This window comes from Monodon monoceros, unplaced genomic scaffold (genome assembly GCF_005190385.1).
Source record: "Monodon monoceros isolate NGI ecotype Baffin Bay Population unplaced genomic scaffold, NGI_Narwhal_1 Super_Scaffold_12, whole genome shotgun sequence".
Taxonomy (NCBI): domain Eukaryota; kingdom Metazoa; phylum Chordata; class Mammalia; order Artiodactyla; family Monodontidae; genus Monodon; species Monodon monoceros.
The window spans coordinates 91,895,617-91,910,696 of record NW_021703768.1 but is presented as its reverse complement, the minus strand read 5'-3'; the positions used below and the strand labels follow the sequence as shown (position 1 = coordinate 91,910,696).

At 46.4% G+C, this 15,080-nt stretch overlaps 1 protein-coding gene across 6 annotated transcripts in view; it reads right to left on the bottom strand.

Moving 5' to 3' along the window:
• MCC (MCC regulator of WNT signaling pathway) overlaps positions 1 to 15,080 on the bottom strand; it is a 462,283-nt gene that overhangs the window by 72,034 nt on the left and 375,169 nt on the right. The gene's annotated exons all lie outside the window — the stretch shown is intronic.

The window sequence follows — 15,080 nt, the reverse complement described above, 5'->3', positions numbered from 1 at the left end:
TAAGGAGTTTCAGATCACGGCCATTTTCTAGACAGCCATGCCATGCTGCATTCTCTCGTCTTTCACTCAAAGCCAGACACATCTCAAGTTTCTCTAGTAAGAACAAAGAAGTGTCCCAGAAGGGGCTGTTAGGACTTCTGGTCAACCTTCCTGCTCAGCCATTCAGATAAGGACTGATTTCAGGAAAAGTTTCAGCTAAAAAGATCTCATAACTTTACTAAACGAAAAAAAACAAAACAAAAAAACCCCAGAGTGAGCAGAGACACTAGGTGTTAAAAAAAAATAGCAACTGTATAAGGGACAGTTCTTGCCCTCAGCGAGCTTATAATCAGGACTTTTTTCCCTGATATAACCAATCAACAGGCTCTACTACTGCAATTTATACCACTTCTTCCATCGGGGGAAAACAAACTATTCTAACAAATTCCATATTGTTCTCCATGTAAATGCCTTGTAAGCAATTCTAATAATTTGATTCTGCCTTAAAAGTCTGGGTTACTTTTAATTGCTGGACACCCACGGCTTAGTCCAGGGAGGAGAATTAATTATAATCTTAATGTGAACTAGACATATCTTAAAAGATAATTTTGGGGGGGCAAAAATCCCCTTAAGTCAAATATAAATATGTCAACCTATTTTGGATTCTATGTATCACTATGCCATTCAATTCTTATAGCAAGACAGGTGTTAACTACAGCGATTTATCAAAGTACACCTTTCCCTTACACTCGGCCTGACTCCTGTATGGAAGAAGCTTAAAGTCTTCACACTTCCCTCCTCTTCCCTTCTCATCGCAGGTTCCATGCCCTAAAATAGTCAATTGCCTTTGGCGCTCACTTGCGGAAGACTTCAAGAAAACTCCCAGCATTACAGTAAGAGGATTTCTCAGAATATTCTGGGCAACTTTATTTGACTGCCTATATCTACAAGTTACCTAAATCTAGACAGAAGAGAAGTGTGAAGCTTTCACTGCAACCAATGAACACAATGATTCCCCCTCCTCTCCAACCTGTTTTCCCCACCTCTCCCAGCTCTGTGAACAGCACTACCATCCTCCCAGTCACCGTGGTTAACTCTCTGGCAACCTTGATTTCCTTTTGCTTCACACCCTAAATCCAATCCATTTTTTGACTGCAACCTCCAAAACATATCCCCAAACTGACCTCTTCTTACCATCTCCACTGACACCAGCCTTGGTCCCAGCCGCCATCATTTCTTGACTGAACCACCGGAACAACCTCCTACCTCCAGTCCCCAACACTGTAGCCAAAGTGAGTCTCTTAAGGACATAAGCTGGATCATGTTACTCCCCCGGCCCAAACCGTTATATAAACTGTCATTCAAATAAAGTCTAAACTCCTTACCAGAGTCTCTAAGGCTCTGCACGATCAGCCCTGTTGATGTTTCAACCCAGGCTGTACCGTGGAACTTCCTGGGGAGCTTTTACAAAACACCAATGTCCAGGCCCCACCCAGGCCAATTAAATCACAATCTCTACAAGTGGAGCTTTGGCACTGGAAAATTTTTTAGGCTCCTCAGATAACCCTAACGTGTAGTCGGGGTGGGAACCACTGGCTTCTCTGGTCCTTGCCTCATCTGTCCACCTTCCCCCGCATCACTATGCTATGTTCACGCTCCTGCCTTCTCTCCATCCTTGGAAGATGCCAACCTCTCATCTGCCCCAGGGCTTCCTTTTCCTTTGTTCCTCCCTCTGCCGAGACTGAATTCTACCCAAATCTCCTCCTACATTCAGCTCTCAGCTCAAATGCCGCCTCCTTACCAAGCTCTTCTCTGTCTGAAGTATGGGGTTCCATCTCTTCCCCCTTAGCCCCTGTCCGATTATCCTATCTTCTCCATGGCAATTATCGCTATCTGCTCTGACCTATGTGTCTGTCATCTCTCCTCTACTAAAGTGTAAGCTTCAAGAAAGAAGGGACTCTGACCTTCCTCCTCATTTCATCTCCGAGACAGGCAATCAAAAGTTATTTTTAAATGACCAAATATAAATACCACATCATTATATATTTAAGAGCCAGCAAGACTAGAAATAGACTGTCAACAGCAGCATGTTTTACATCCACCTTATGCTTTTTGTCCTCAGTATGGACCATGCCCTGAACTGCTGACAACAGGAGGACAACCTCCACTGCCGAAGCCCTCTGCAGACGGACGGCAGGTGCCCATCACCAACTCAAGACAAGGAGGTGCAGAGCCAGGTGCAGCACTCCTTAGTTCCCACACATGCTGATGAAACTATCTCCCGAGCACACTTAATTCCAGGGTAACGAATGGAGAAGTTTCTCCAAAGGATCATTTACCTTGAGGTGCAGGGTTTCCTGGTACCCTGAGCTGCAGTTAACACACACCCCTGAATTATTTGGATTATTCCTGAGTGGGATGAGGAAGGAAGATGTCTCTATTCAGCCATTCATAAGGATTTCCCTAGCACGGCCCCACCTGATGCAATGATCACCCTGGACATGTCTGCTGAGGGGTCTTCACAGCAGGACTGGAGAGGTGCCACCAGGCTGTGTCCTGAGGATGTTGGGCTACAGGCAACAGGAGGCAAGTGTAGGGACCTGATCAGTCTTTCTTTCTCATTCTTTAATCGGTTGCTGAGCCCTGGCCTCAGGCTAGAAGCAGGGTACAGAGATGAGCATGAGACTTTCAACTCTGAGAGGCTCACAGACGTACGTGGCAAAAGCCACAGTCCTCTCTCCCACTACCCTGGGGAAAGTAACCACAGAGAGCATGATGCAAGTATAGGACGGAGCATCAGGAAGACAGAGGGGAGACTTCCCTGGTGGCACAGTGCATAAGACTCCGCACTCCCAATGCAGGGGGCCTGGGTTCAATCCCTGGTCAGGGAACTAGATCCCACATGCGTGCCGCAACTAAGAGTTCGCATGCCACAACTAAGAAGCCCACGTGCCGTGACTAAGGAGCCCACGAGCTGCAAATAAGACCTGGTGCAACCAAATAAATAAATAAATAAAAAGGAAGATGGAGGAAGGCATTTAAATTAACATGCAGACTGCAAACAGCTCAGGAGCATATTCTATTCATACCTAGGAGGGCTATGAATGCTTTCCTTGGTCTTAGGAAGCCCAATGTGTATCACACAGGCTGGATGATGAACCCCACACACTCTTGCCTATTACCCACTGGTTTTACATAAGCCCCACCAGTAATCAGGTGACCCCTGGCTGTCTTTTGTCAGTGTTCCCAGTTTGGGGCCTCACAGTAGGACAGGGTAGCCAGGCTGGCAGAAGCGGATAATCTGGGTCCCCTGTTGGTGCTGTCGCATAGCACCAATCACTCACCACCACTCACCCCACCATCAACGCTACTCGACACAGGGTGGCCTTATCTTTCAGTTGGTGGCACATTCTTCTAAATATAGACTTTGAATAAATCCTCAGTTCCTTCCCTTGGCCTCCAACGCCCTGCACGGTATGGGCCCTGCCAGGCACTGGAGCTTCAACACTGAAGGCCAAGGTAGTTGGAGTCTTTATAAAAGACCCGAAGTTTAAGTTATGGGACCAGAGGAGCAAGATAAGCTCAGACAAGGGACCAAGAGTTCCAGAGCAAACAGAAAGGGCCTCATTTATAAACCACAATGAAATATCATCTCAGGCCCATTAGGATGGCTACTATATCAACAACAACAGAAAATAACAGGTATTGGTGAGGAAGTGGAGAAATTGGGGTCCTTGTGCACTGTTGGTGGGAATAGTAAAATGGTGCAACTGCTTTGGAAAACAGTATGGCAGTTTCTCAAAAATTAAAAATAGAACTACCATGTGATCCAACAATTCCACTGCTGGGTACATACCCAAAAGAATGGAAAGTAGGCCCTCAGACAGATCCTTGTATATCATGTCCATAACAGCCAAAAGATGGAAATAACCCGTGTTCATCGGCGAATGAATGGATAAACCAAGTGTGGTACATACATACATCAGAATATTATTCAGCCTTAAAAAGGGAGGAAATTCTGACACGTGCTACAACATGGATGAACCTTAAGGATATTAAGCTAGGTGAAATAAGGCAGTTACTAAAAAACGCAAATACTGTATGATTCCACTTATATGAGCTATCTAAAGTAGTCAAACGCATAGGGGACAGAAAGTAGGAAGGTGGTTACCAGGGGCTGGAAGGAAGGGGGACGGGGCAGGTATTGTTTGATGGGTACAATTTCAGTTTTGCAAGATAAAAAAAGTTCTGGAGATCTGTTGCACAACAATGTGAATAAAACTAACAGCACGGACTGGTACACTTAAAAATGGTTAAGATGGTAAATTTTATGTAATACGTTTTTTACTACAATGAAAGAAAAAAGGCTCTTCATTTAGGTGATGATCACAGTGACTCTGGTTTGATCAGCACTCTTGACACTTCAGAAAGGGCTTTCACATACATCATCAAGTTCCACTCCAGCAGGAAGGTGGTAAGCCTCGCTCCAAAGAGGAGGAATCTGAGACTCGAAGACACCCAGTTACTTACCCACAGCTGTACAATGGGTGGGGGGCAGGGCTCGAAGTACAGTGTCGCCCTTCTGTGTCCAGGGCTACCTTCACACTGCTCCAACCCAAAACAAGTACTGATATGTGGACAAGAACAAGTCAGCTCAGCCAAGCCTGTGAGGGTACCTACTCATAGCCGCTGTTTCCCAGGAAAGGCAACAGAGGACATATATCAGAATTAAAGGAGGAATATTAACTGTGAGTGGACTCGGAAAAATTAACCATGTATAATGTAATTCTTAGAACAATCACTAGAAAATAACGATGAAGAGGCATAGCCAGAAACCAATAAATAAAATAAAATTCTAAAAACTATGTGGTTAACCCAAAAGAAGGAAGACAGGATGGACAGAAGAACAAAAAATTCAGAAGGGGCAAACAGAAAACAAATAGTAAACTGAAAGACCCACAATCAATCGATCATTAACTACATTAAATGTTCATAGACTCCCCAAAAGGAAGATACCGTCAGCATGGATTAAAGGCAAGACTGACACTACGGAGAGGATGGAAGTTATCAAAAACAACAACAACAACAAGAGGAAAGAACAAGCGTTGACAAGAATATGGAGAAACTGTAACCCTTGCACATTGTTGGTGGGAATGTAAAGTGGTGCAGCCACTGTAGAAAACAGTTTGGTGGTTCCCGAAAAAGTTAAACATAGAATTACCATATGACCCAGCAATTCCACTCCTAGGTACATGCTCCAAAAAACTGAAAGCACAGACTCAAACAGATGCTTGTATGCCAATGTTCACAGCAGCATTATTCACAATAGTCAAAAGATGGAAATAATCCAAGTATCTGTTGACAGATGAATGGGTAAGCAAAATGTGGTATAAACGCATGACAGAATATTATTCCGCCTTAAAAAGGGACAGAATTCTGATACTGCTACAACATGGATGACCCCTGAAAACATTAGGCTAAGTGAAATAAGTCAGTTACAAAAGGACAAATATTATATGATTCCATTTATATTAGGTACCTGGAATAGGAAAATTCATAGAAAGTAGAAGAGGGACTTGCCTGGTGGCACAGTGGTTAAGAATCTGCCTGCCAACGCAGGGGGCATGGGTTTGATCCCTAGTCCAGGAAGATCCCACATGCCACGGAGCAGCTAAACCCATGTCACCACAACTACTAAGCCTGTGCTCTAGAGCTCGTGAACCACTACTGAGCCCACGTGCCACAACTACTGAAGCCTGTATGCCTAGAGCCGGTGTTCCACAACAAGAGAAGCCACCACAGTGAGAAGCCTGCACAATGCAACGAAGAGTAGCCCCCGCTCACTGCAACTACAGAAAGCCTGCGTACAGCAACGAAGACCCAACACAGCCAAAAATAAATTAATTAAAAAAATAAAAATACAAAAAAAGAGAGAAGAGAGGTTACAGTAGATGGGCAAATGGGGCAACACTGTTCAATGAATACAGAATTCCTGTGTGGGAGGATAAGAAAATTCTGAAAATGGATATTGGTGATGGTTGCACAACTCTGTGAATGTACGTAGTGCCACTGCACTGCATACTTGACATGGAACTCCCGTGTGAAGGGTCACACGAGGCAGACCCGCTGCGGCACCTCAGGCTATGCTGTGCTTTGTAAAGTAAAGCTAACGGCTCGGTTCCGTGTCCATGGGACAAAGAGGATGTCCTTTGCAGCAAAGACTCATTATTCTACCAGAGGTTATAGCTTTATAAAAATGAATTTGAGGTAGCACATAGCAAGCAACCACGAATAGGGGAAAAACACAATGACTGGGACCAGGGAAAGGCTGAGGAAGCCAATGGAGGTGAACACAGCTACTAGGGCTGACTCTTCTACTTAGTGCCATGCTCCCTGGCAGCCAGGGCAGAAATGAATGATCTCCCGTCAAAAAGGAGGAAGCATTCCAGTTGCACAAGGGACGCAATGTGTTTTTAACTATTAGATGCTAGAAGAGTTTAGGTACCTGGGACTTCATATGTGGTGTGAAGCGATGTGATTGTGAGTCCTTTCAGCCACAATTTCCCACATATGCAGATTTCATATGGTTTCTTCTGACACTAACTTTCAATTAAATTTAAGCTGTAGACCATTCAAGTACAACGTAAAGGGAATTCTGGGCAAGGCTAAGCTCACACAATCTTGGCACTCTGCCTTCTAGCTGTCTAATTTGCTGTAGAGATGAAACAGAGGATAAAAAAGAATAAATGGAAGGGACATCTCCCTTCAACCAGAGGATGGCAGGGTTTCATAACCGGTGCAGCCTTTTTTAAAAAACATTTTTGAATTAATTGCCAGCATTTAAAAATTATTAGAATTTACAGCTATTCCTGTAAAATTAGAAGGTCAGGCAATACCGGGCCCAGCTCTTCCCATGACAGCAGTGGGCAGAGTGGCCAGCAGCTGCCCCTTTGTACTCGTCAGGCCATGGTGCTCCACTGTTCTGCCTGCTTTCCTCACCCCATCTGCTGCCCACCGCTGTCAGAGTCTGCAGCACCTGCCTGGGTGGGCCATCTTTTCCAAACGCAACTTGCCCCAGTTAGACTTCTGATAGCAGCTGGAGAAAAGACAGCTCAGGTTCTATTTTTCTAATGAGAACCCAGAGCCTTAAGTTTTTAGGTTGCTGTCTGAGGGAAGACCCAAGCACCTGGGAAATCTGGAAAGGAGGCCAGAGGACATTCATGGCTATGGAAATGATGCCTCACCAGCATGCTTTCTTGGTTAAATACATACTAGTGGGCAAAGCTGGTTTTCCTCTTTCAGGATCAATTAGACCTATCTCCAGTGCTGTACACAATAAACCATACCAGAGTTGGTTCATTTTGAATACGGTGTTAAAGGCTGACTCTACTTTTGTTGAACGCCCTGTGAGAACCCTAACCCAAATAAAAATATACCTAAATAGGCTAGATGTTAGAAATATTCCCCTGGTCCTTTGATCCCAAGCAACGTGCATTTACCAGAATGAATCTGCTCCAAAATATGGTCCCAACTTCAAACGTACTTACTCCTGGGGCTCGGCATTCACTTCACAGTTAATGGTGATGTGTCTGCCTAGGTTGGAAGCCCCTCATTCTCTTTTCATAATGGTTCTTTTTAAAGCTTTGCCTTAAAATCTGCTCTTCCAGTGAGCCTTCCCCGATTACCTATAGCCTCGTATTTACTTCTTTCTTTGAGGCATCGCATTCCCCATAATTACTTATTATTTGACACATGGACCCTACGAAGTCTGGCTCCGGGGAGCAGGCACTCTGTTCATCCATCCTATGTTCCTAGACGCTCACAACACTGGGCACGTAGTAGTACTCGATAAAGACCACATGAGTTGAACGTGTAAAGGTAATGAAAGACTTTTTCTAATTTTTTTTTTTTTTTGCTGTACGCAGGCCTCTCACTCTTGTGGCCTCTCCTATTGCGGAGCATAGGCTCCGGATGTGCAGGCTCAATGGCCATGGCTCACGGACCCAGCCGCTCCGCGGCATGTGGGATCCTCCCGGACCGGGGCACGAACCTGTGTCCCCTGCATCGGCAGGCGGACTCTCAACCACTGCGCCACCAGGGAAGCCCTAAGCTAATTTTTAAAAGTATCAAGTTTTGTTTTGTTTTTGTTGTTGTTGTTGTTGTTTTTTTCCGGTACGCGGGCCTCTCACTGTTGTGGCCTCTCCCGTTGCGGAGCACAGGCTCGGGACGCGCAGGCTCAGCGGCCATGGCTCATAGGCCCAGCTGCTCCGCGGCATGTGGGATCTTCCCGGACCCGGGGCACAAACCCACGTCCCCTGCATCAGCAGGCGGACTCTCAACCACTGTGCCACCAGGGAAGCCCAAAAGTATCAAGTTTTGTTAGACTGCTCACTGACAAAGTATCATCAACTTGGAAAATGTGCTTGTGGCATGCGAATGTAGTCTGCAGAACCTCTTCTCACAAAAACAATGTCCACAGCGATGGGTGGGGCTGCAGTAACACTAGTGAGGTCTGTACTTTATTACCATTATAGACGAGATAGGCTTCCGGGGCTGGTCTGGGCAGCTAACACTCCTCTATGACACTGGTTTTAAGGAAAAAGATGTCATGAGTTCCAAACAGCCCCCAAAACAATCCAATCTGAGAAGACATGGTCTGCTTAGAAAATAAAGGCTGCTTATCTTAGGAAAGGAGTTCATGAACCTAACAATCATGGGAGCTCATTCTGAGCAAACGTGGTAGATCAACGCCCTTCCATATCTATCTTAAACTCTAAGTCTCTTTTGGGTGCTGAAAAATTACTGAATTGTGGAGTTTGAGGGAAATATTTCAAAAGTACCACAAAGTGAAGTGGAGCCATAATCTTTCCCACTCAAGCTTGGTTACTCTGTGAGGAAAGTTCTGGAATGATATTAGGTGGCCTCCTTGGCCCCTCGGCCCTGCTAACATTCACAGACAGGCCTTGTTTGACCAGGCTCAGATCCCCGGGAGGGAGCGCACAGTCTCTTTAGAGAGCCCCCCGTGAGTCAATGTTTGAAACTTCTAAGCCTTCCCTGGGCTTGGTTCTCAGGGATTACCAACATCATGAACCTCCTGGGATAAATTGAGCTGCCCAGTTAAAGTAAGGAGAAGAAAAACAAAAGCAGCACAGGGCTTGGGCTGTTCCATCGTCAAGTCAGGGTACTAGTTTCAGTCCTGTCTAACTTTTCCAACCTGGGGACTGGTTTCTCAAAGTTTCAGAATCAGGTTACCAATGATCTGATTCTCCTCGAAAAATTCTCTGCTGGAATATAACTGCCTACTTAGTGCCTCATTCCTCACAAAAATCCAGTTTTCTCTGGACAGGCTGCTTTGCCTTTGTAAACACTTCTCTCCCACTCTGCAGAAATCATTTTTAGAGAAGGCGGGACTGCTTTCCCTGCCCCGACCCCCCTTTGTCCCCACTGAGAGGGGCTGCTCGACACTTTGGAAGATTTCTCCTGAAGCCTTTAAGCCTCATGGGCCATTAAGCCAGGAAAATCTGGCTTCAACATTAAACATATTTCATAGTCACAGTCATGCCAAATAGCCAGGTTTCATGTGTAAATTCTTCCTTGGTTGTCCTCCAAAAACTACGCACAAGAAGGAAATCTCTATCTAAATGATCACACCAGCAAACATGGTATCATATGCTTCCTGTCCTCGCTGAGGGTTTAATAGTTCAGCATTGCTAAATTCCACAAAAAAAAGAATTTCTCACCTAAAACCAGAAAAGATCTCAAAACACAGGAGCAGAACCCATCACAGCCTGCGCAAAAGCCCATCAGATCAGGGATTTTGTTTGGTTTACAGACAGTTGCTCCAGACAAGCTTTGCTGTTCCATGAACAGAGTTGGGAAGACAGCCTGCTAGAGGGAGTGCGCCCCACAAACGCTAACATGCATGACGCAACACTGAGCCCATCTCACACACATCTGTGCTCAGCTCTACTGCAACACCCAGAATGGTTTGGTCTAAGGGTGTTGTTTCTAAGACGGAGATCTGCAAGATCTCAGTGAACAGCAAATACTCTGCTAGTAAGCCAGGTGCTGTAATCAGACAGCTGCTCCCTAAATTCTGCCACCAGTACTAGAGGCCTCAAAGGAGGGCAGTAAGTAGAGCACACCATCCATAAGCATGCTTCACCGTTTAAGCAGGGGTGTGTAAAAGCAAAGCCATCTACAGAAACACGGGCGGCAACAGCAAAGACAACTGCTTAGCTGTGCGGTCTTGGACAAAGGACTTGCCCTCTCTGAACTCTGTCATCCCAGTTTTACAGATGAGGAGAGTTACAGGGCCTCCTTCAAGGCTGAGGATTGAACATGAGGATGCATGTAAATGCTCAACACAAAGTAAGTGAACAAAGCATGTTAGTTATGATATGCAGCCTCCCTTTGAACTAGAACTCTCTGCCAAATTACGAAATAGAAATCCCAACTCATAATTCCTACCTTATCTTTGTCTACTTAATTACCTTTACTTTACAAACGATTATGTGACCAGGTTTGAACAGAGGTAATGCAATTTATTTTAAGATGCAGTGTGACACCACCGGGACCTTTCTGCTGTATATGACTGCTTAGGTAAGTCAAAACACTTTCTAAATTGCTGGTTTACTCCTCCAGGCTCTGAGGACCGCGCCCTGGAGCCAGCTTATCGAGAGGCCAGCCAGGCTGTGATGAGTGGGGTTTGAAAACAAACGACAAGTGCGTTTTGATGAAGGGAATACTCCTGTTTTCTTAAGTGGAGATCGCCAAATATACTGCAGCAAACTCTGTATATAAAATCCGGGTCAAGAAAACCTCTGGGTTGCTAATGCAAGTTTGCAAATATAGCAGGCATAATGAAATGGCTACTTTTTAATGATTTCCTATGATGGTGTTTATAAACGGTAGCTTTTTTCCCTACTGAAGCAATTTAATAGGAAAATGGCACAGGAGTTAAGAAGATGCAGCCAATGAACACGCAGGGGCGGGGCTCAGCTGGGGCCTTAATCAGGTCCTCCTCCTTGCTGCCCGGGGGCCTGCCCTCCACGGGGACCTGGCAGGTACCGGCCATGCCCACAGCACTCTCCTCCTGCCCCCTGCTCTTGGCTTGCATCGTTCCCACTTATCCCGCAGCTTTCTGCTTAGATGTGACTACTGGCCACGTCTTCTGATGCTCCCACTCAAGGGTGTCGCTAGGGGCCCCTGCCCACCTCCTTTTGTGGTCCCACTGCCAGTCATTCCCTGTTTCCTTTGCATCCTCCGAAGAACCGTGAGCTCCAGGATGGTGTTCACTGTTCCTCACGTATCTGGGAGCCTCCTACGAGCGGGCACTGTTACTTCGGTAAACAGGAGAGCCGAAGTCCCTGCCTGCATGGAACCTGCATTCTAGTGCAAGAGACTAATAAAGACTGGTGATACATATATAAGGAAATAAATGCAAACACGAGGTATCACTGGGTAGTGCTAAGTGCTGTGAAGAAAAATGAAGCAGGGACGGGAAAGGAGTACCTGCATTGTGAGAGTGAGTGACAGCACCAGGACTCTACCAGGGGGTTGGGGAAGGCCTGTGATGAGAGGACAGCTGACTGACATGCATCAGAGAGGCACGTGTGGACGCAGAAACCCTGAGGCCAGAGATTCTGGTCAGGTCTGAGGGAAAGCAAGGAGGCCGGTGTGGCCAGAGCTGGGAAGAAAACAGGAGAGTTGGGGAGGGACTTCCCTGTTGGTGCAGTGGTTAAGAATCCACCTGTCAACGTAGGGGATGCAGGTTCGAACCCTGGTCCGGGAAGATCCCACATGCCGCAGAGCAACTAAGCCCGTGGGCCACAGCTACTGAGCCTGCGCTCTAGCGCCCGCGAGCCACAACTACTGAGCCTGTGCACCTAGAGCCTGTGCTCCACAACAAGAGAAGCCACTGCAATGAGAAGCCCGCCCACTGCAACTAGAGAAAGTCACGCGTGGCGACCCAAAGTAGCCAAAAATAAATAAATAAATTTAAAAAGAAAAAAAAAGAAAGGGAGAGTTGGGGAGGATGAGGCCTGAGGTGGGTATGCCCAGGTTCTGGGGGCCCTAAAGGCCAGGGTAAGGAGCGGGGATGTCACTCTGGGGTGAGGGATTTGAGCGTGGGAGCAGAGTGATCTGATGGCAGGTTCTGAGTCTCACGTGCCCAGTCTCCAGCACAGCCCCCAGTGAGCTGCTGCATAGATGAATGAAGGCCTCCTATTGTGGACAGAGAACATACACAGGCATCGGGCAGAGAGGGTCCCTTCCCCCCCCAGGAGCCCAGTCTTGTCAGGAATGATACTACCACCAGTTACAATGAACATGTATTTTTACTGAGGGAAAAGATGAAAATAAACAACCTGGGAAAACAAAGCCAGCTCACAGTGCAGACAAGCAGACACTGGCTCCTGTGTGGGGCGCCCGGGCTACAGATGCTCCCTCACAGCTGGAACCCTGAGATGCCCCGCAGTGAAGACGCCCTGCCCACTGGATTGGGGTTTGCCCTCCACTCCCCCAGCTTATTTGATTAAGAAATTTTGTTGGAGTGTGGCTCACTTGCTTCATTTCATAAAAAAACAATTTCAGAGAAATGAATGGAGGGATCTGTGTACGAATGTCTCTTTGCAGTGATCAGAAACTTCTCAGCTGCTCTCACTTGTCTGACTGCCTAAGGCTGGAAGGCTGAATCCAGAAGCTCGGGGCCACTAGGGTTAGAGATTCTGATGCTGGTATAGCTGAGCCCTTTGGACTTGGGCCCACGGCTGGGCTGATCGCAGGGGTCTGTGTGTGTTGTGACTTAAGGCCCAGGGTCTGGGTTCAGGTTAGTGTGAGGGAAGCCGTTTCAGCCTAAAGCAAAGGCCCCAGGCCTGGGAGGTATCACTCCTCCTCAACCCATTTCTGTCTGGCTCAAGCTGGTATCAGTATACAGCTCTCAGTGACTTTGATGTAGCTAAATCCATCTTATCCGGCCTTAGCAGCAATCCACCCTGCTGACCCCTTCTTCCTTATTAGAGCCTTCTCTGCCCCACTGGCTGGTGGACAGGGCTGTCCTCATTTCCTTCTTACAGCTTCAGCTGATTGAATGGTTGACGGATTGGGTGACTACTTCACTCCTTCATTCAAACAAGTATCTCTGAACACATACTATGTGCCAGGCCATGTGGTGGGCTCTGGAGAGATACTACTAGATAAAACAAACATGCTTCTGCTCAGTGGGGTTTAGCGGGAGCATCAGTCAAACAAAGAAATACAAATACATTGCTTGAAATTTCAGTGTGATGTAAGAAGGAAACTAATGGGGCAGTGAGAGTCAGCACAAGGCCTTGCACAGACTGGTGCTCACAAGATGCTTTTGGAGGAGGTGCATTTAAACTGAGACTGAAAAGCTGAGAGGTGCATCCCTGCTGTGAGCTGCTGCTGAGTTTCCTCTTCAGCGGGTGGCCCCCTAGGCTTGGTCTCCAGCTCTCTGCAGTTCTCGCTCTTCACATCGACTTCCATTGCTTCAGTAACTATATGCAAACAGCCTGATGCCTCCCAACTGCTTTCTTCAGCCAGACCTTTATTGGCTTATTTATACCTACTGCCTTCCCAACATCTCCACCCAGATACCTCCAGATGCCTGAAACTTATGCCCAAACAAAACACAAGATCTCTACCCTACTCCACCCTCCCCCAAGTAAAACAAAATACAATTCAGAGCAAAACCACCTTTTTCCCTGCTTTCATATTGGCGATTGGCCATACCGTCTATCCACTGTGCGAACGAGACACTTACAGGAGATCCCCACATGCCTACTTCCTCCTTTACCCTGTTACTGATCCTTTAGCAGATCTTGCTGACTTTCTATACTCACCTGCTTTTCCACACCTCAACTGCCACCACCCTAATCCTATAAACAATTTTGCCCACCTAGACTTTTGCAGTAGTTTCCTAGCTGGCCTCCCCCATTCACTCTTTTTTTTTTGCGGTGCGTGGGCCTCTCACTGTTGTGGCCTCTCCCGTTGCGGAGCACAGGATCCGGACGCACAGGCTCAGCGGCCATGGCTCACGGGCCCAGCCGCTCCGCGGCATGTGGGATCTTCCCCGACCGGGGCACGAACCCGTGTCCCCTGCATCGGCAGGTGGACTCTCAACCACTGCGCCACCAGGGAAGCCCACCCATTCACTCTTGATCCACTGATTCTTTCTCTTCACCACAGAGTAATTGATTCAAAATGCAAATTTGATCATTTCATTCTCCCAACCCCCAACTATTAAAATCATTCAGTGGTTTCTTGTGGGTCTTTGAATAAAGGTCAGACTCTCTAACATGGTCTATAAGATCTTGCACCATCTGACTCCTGCCTACCTCTCCAAGCCTCCATCTCACATCTCTGTGCCCTCCACACAGGATGACCTTTTCTCACGGCCTTGAATACATCTCTCCCTTCTCCCTTGAATGCCGTTTCCTCTTTTATGTACTCAATTCCTACTTATCCTCCGATCTCAGCTCAAATGTTACTTCCTAGAGGAAGCTATCCTGGAAATCCTAAACTGAATCCCTTTGACACACTGTCACGGTACTATGTTCTTGGTGTTATAGCACGTATATAGGTTGATAGTTAAACGTAAGTGTTTAATATTTGATTAAAGTCTCTCTCCCCAACGAAATTTTGAGTTCTATTGTAAATCGTACTATACTTTCTCTTCCTTCTCCTCGTTCTTTTCCCATCACTGCCCTGTGCATGAACATTTCCTAAGATATAGTGCCTCTCCCCATTTTGACTCCACACCCTTTCAACCATAGGGATCTCCTTACCTTATAACTTCAAAGCCTTTATCCTCAACCCCAATCTCTCCAGAGATCTAGTTAAGCATCTCCAAGTAGACCTGAGGTTTTGCAACCTTTCGACTGCACCCCATAGCTGGAACATTTCACTTGGCAACTTACAACATATAAACTTCCAACAAATACGCTTCATGAAACAATACTGTCATTGTTTTCTTCCTATTTGATTTCATTTGAAAAATATTTTATTGTTTCATATAATTTCAAGACCCATTAATGGGCCACAACCTGTAGTTTAAAACACACCATACCAACACAATGTGC